The following is a 4,072-nucleotide window of genomic DNA, read 5'->3' as shown; positions in this document are numbered from 1 at the left end:
CCACTCACATGTTCCTGCTTCCATGTGTCCCACTCACACCTGTGGGGGGAAGGGGTGAGGACATCTTATATGTCTATCCAATATTCCTATACACTTTGAGTTCTGGACACCATTCCAAATCTTTTTTGGGGGCCCCACCTTGGCTGCGCCCTGTATCAGTTTGAGGTAAATCTAGTGGGATTATTTTTAGGGTAAATCTACCCCAGCTTTTGTATTTGGAATTTCTTGGCTGAGTCATTCCACATTTTTAGGTCTTAGTTTCCTTAACTGTAAAATGAAGTATTCAGCCTGGATAATATCTAAGTTCACTTCCAGTAGAAAATGTTATGATATTGTTGAATTATCTAAGAATTCTTTTTATTTTGGAAGAAAAAAGAATCTTAAAATAACTATTCTGGAACTTTTAATTTCACTGCCTATACATACAAAATCAAGTAGCATTAAACTTTTTGTCTGAACCCTACTGTGAATAAAGTCACATTTTTTTCAACTTTTATTGAGGTAAAAATTTTATATGGTACTCTATTAAAGTATATACTTGTATAATCATGACCACAAGAAAAATATGGATTCATAATCCCCAAGTTTCCTCATGCCTCCTCCTACCTCCAGTTCTCTAGAAATCACTACTGTGATTCTATCCCTTTATTTTTTCCTTTATTTTTTAATTAGCAATAATCATGCCTGGAATAAACCTCATTAGCTACGATACTACCACTGAGCAAAGCTGTTTTTTTTTTTCATTTTAAAAAGATTTTATTTATTTATTTTAAGAGAGGGGGGAAAGGAAGTAGAAAGAGGAGAGGAACATCAATGTGTGGTTGCCTCTCACACACCCCCCCTACTGGAGACCTGGCCTGCAACCCAGGCATGTGCTCTGACTGGGAATTGAACCACTGACCCTTTGATTTGCAGGCCAGTGCTCAATCCACTGAGCCACACCAGCCCGGGTTATTTTTTCCTCAATTAAAAGGTCATTTAAATGGAATCAGTCATATGTAACTGGCTTTGTTCACTTCACGTAATCATGTGAAATCTGCCCATGTTTTAAATCAATACTTTGTTCCTTTTTATTGCTGAGTGGTGTTACATTTTTTGTATTTTGAAAAGTACGCTTATCCATTCACCAGCTGACAAAATGTGTATTATTTTCAGGTTTTTCTATTATACATAAAGCTGCTAGGAACATTTGCATATAGGTGGGGGTTTTTTCACTTCTCTTGAGTAAATACATAGGCATGGGATTGCTGAGTCATAGGATAAATATATTTTTAACTTTATAAGACATGATCAAAGTGACTGAATTATTTTGCATTCCAGCCAGCAATGTTACAATCTCAGCCCTCCAAGGTGCTCAAAAATGTATGACTTTTCAGAGCAGCCATCTTTCTCTCACTGTTAGGGTAAGATCAGTGTTCTTTCATGGCTTTCCGCATTCTAAGAAAAAGCAGGAATCTTAATGTTTCTTCATTATCAAGGTACTTTGTGCACCTCCCTAACCAAGAGCTCTAGTTGGAGACTGAATACTAAGGACAAAGGGATGAAAGTTATTGACTGAAATGAATGACTATGCATAGGTGCATGGTACCTTCTCCCAAAGAAAAACTGAAAAGAAAGGGATCAGGAATACGTTCATCACCACAGACACTCTTGGTATGGAGACTGAACATTTTAGATGCTAATGCAGTTGAAATGAAGATAAGGGTTGTAACTTGTAAGTAAATTCTCTGAGATCATTCCATATATTCCCATTAACATACAGAGTAAATTAGTGACTTTATTGATTTATTTAACAATACTTACTGAGCTCCTACCTCATGTAACAAACTTTGACTTGCAGAACTGAGCAGTGAATAAAACACAGAATGAATTTCATGAAGCTACATGAAATTTCTACAACAACCAGTAGAAAACTGAGAAACACAAACATGCTGGTTATTTGGTTTCAAGCAGATAAAATATCTGGTTATTATTACTAATTTGGCCAGATCAAGTCATTATTTTTTCATCCAGGTATATCATGAGTTTTCCTGACCACTGAATGGATTTCTTACCTTCTTATTTAATCAATGGGAAGACAATTTTCCTAAGGAAAACTCAGCAATTCCCTCTTTGTTAGGGTGAATAATGCCAATTCCATATACATACAGACAACTTACTTTGAAATATATTTAATTAGCTGCAGAAATCCTAATAACATTAAAATATTTCATTGTTAAATATGGCACCTGTATTTTCTCTAGATTCATTCTAAATCTTCAAAAAGCAGTGAGACCATTTAGGTAATTCTAAATCTAAAATATTAAAGACATAGTTCAGACTCAGTGTTTAATAAGTAAAAAGGATACCTTCAGTATAATTGCCTGACTAAAAATCAAGTGTTTTTTAAACCCTCTTTGTATATGTAATACATTGAAATTTTACTGTTTGTTATGTACCACTGACTGTTGGCACCCAAATGTCACCAGTACAACCTATCAGTAAATCAAGTCTCGATATACTGCTTACTATGTACTGCCCTCACTAGGGTGATCCCTACCCTGACAGTTCAGTCTTGTCTCAGAGGGAGAAGAATGCATGAAGATTTTTGTTAAGAATTTGATGCTTGGTTTAAAGTAGTTTTTCATTGTGGAGCCTTACTAAGATTCAGAAAAAAGTCCTAATTGGGAGGACAGCAAGGTGAGAGCGCACATTGTTAATGTTTTCCACTGAAAAGTTGATGGGCTATTGGAGAAGTTCTGTAATGAGTAATGCAATTATTTGCCTGTGCAGAGTCTTCTTGAATGATAAAATTATACTAATGTAGACAACTGAATAGTTAAAATCATGTCAGTGGTTTTCAAATATTGCTGTTTTGCTTCACAGGATGGCAGTGACTTAGGCAAAGTCTAGAGACATTTAAATTTGGCACAAGGGAGTGGGGCTCATGGTGCTACCAGGATCTAATCAATAGATGCAAGCCAGGGATGCTGCTTAACATGCTACAATGCAGAGGACAAATGCCACAAAAAATTATCCAGCCTAATATGTCAATAGTGCCCAGACTGGGAAAACCTGGTATAAATGTGAGGTCTGCAAAGGGCCAGACAGTAAAAATTTTTAGGCTTTGAGACATACAATTTCTGTTGCAGCACAAAAAGAGTCACAGATAATATGGAAACAAATGGCATGTCCATGTTCCACACTTTATTTACAAAAGTAAAGCAGGGAGCATGATTTGACCCACAGGCTGCAGTTTGATGAACCCTAAGAGAGACAGCAAGCTGTGTGGGGATAGGTGGTCTCAGTTCTCAGTGTGTTAATGTATAAGTAGATGGTTTCTGGCCTCAGCAAAAACATTTTCAAGAAAAGAGAAAATAAATATGGAATGTCATATGAAAGTGCTAGACTTTCCTACACATCAGGAACAACCTTATGGAGGTGAATTTTCTGTGTGAACTGAATCACACCAAAACAGTGATCTGACTGCCAGACCAGTAATTTTCCACAATGAACTAATGAAAACAAAACTAGTTTTTAGCTGGGTTTTATCTATATATTCAAACTGATCCAATCTTTTAAATGGCAAAACAAAACAACAAGTAAAATCATTGTTTCTTTTAAAACAAATAAAATATGACACTCTCATTGACTATACTTTAATATTATTCCTTTAACTCTTAGTAGTCTTTCATTTCTTCTGTTTTTTTTCCAGGTTTTGTTTCACTGTCTTCACTAATTCCTGAAATGATATATATTTGTGTATTTATTGTCAAGCTTTCCCTCTGAGGTCAAAGTCATCATTTATATTAGTCATAGCTGTATCTCATCACCAGAGGGCTGGAGTGAGTAACTGCATCATGCATAGAGAGCCATGACTATTATAACATGTAACACATAGCACCTATAATGTGCCAGGTATTGTCCTAAGCACTTTACATGGATTAGATTAGCTTGTCTAATCACATTATAACCCTGGGAAGAGAACACTATTATTATCCACACTTTGTTTTTTCCTTTTTATTGAATTTATTGGGGCAACACTTGTTAACAAAATTATATAGGTTTCAGGCTCACAATTCTACAACACATC

General features: G+C 35.6%; 1 pseudogene; it reads right to left on the bottom strand.

Moving 5' to 3' along the window:
* Nucleotides 1-601: 601 nt before the first annotated feature.
* LOC128625964 (uncharacterized) lies at nucleotides 602-729 on the bottom strand (annotated as a pseudogene).
* Between the last annotated feature and the right edge of the window lie 3,343 nt (nucleotides 730-4,072).

The sequence above is a fragment of the Artibeus jamaicensis genome, unplaced genomic scaffold (assembly GCF_021234435.1).
Source record: "Artibeus jamaicensis isolate MK-2021 breed Jamaican fruit bat unplaced genomic scaffold, CSHL_Jam_final scaffold_1283, whole genome shotgun sequence".
Classification (NCBI taxonomy): domain Eukaryota; kingdom Metazoa; phylum Chordata; class Mammalia; order Chiroptera; family Phyllostomidae; genus Artibeus; species Artibeus jamaicensis.
The sequence above is the reverse complement of the archived record's forward strand: the minus strand, read 5'-3'. Positions and strand labels throughout refer to the sequence as shown.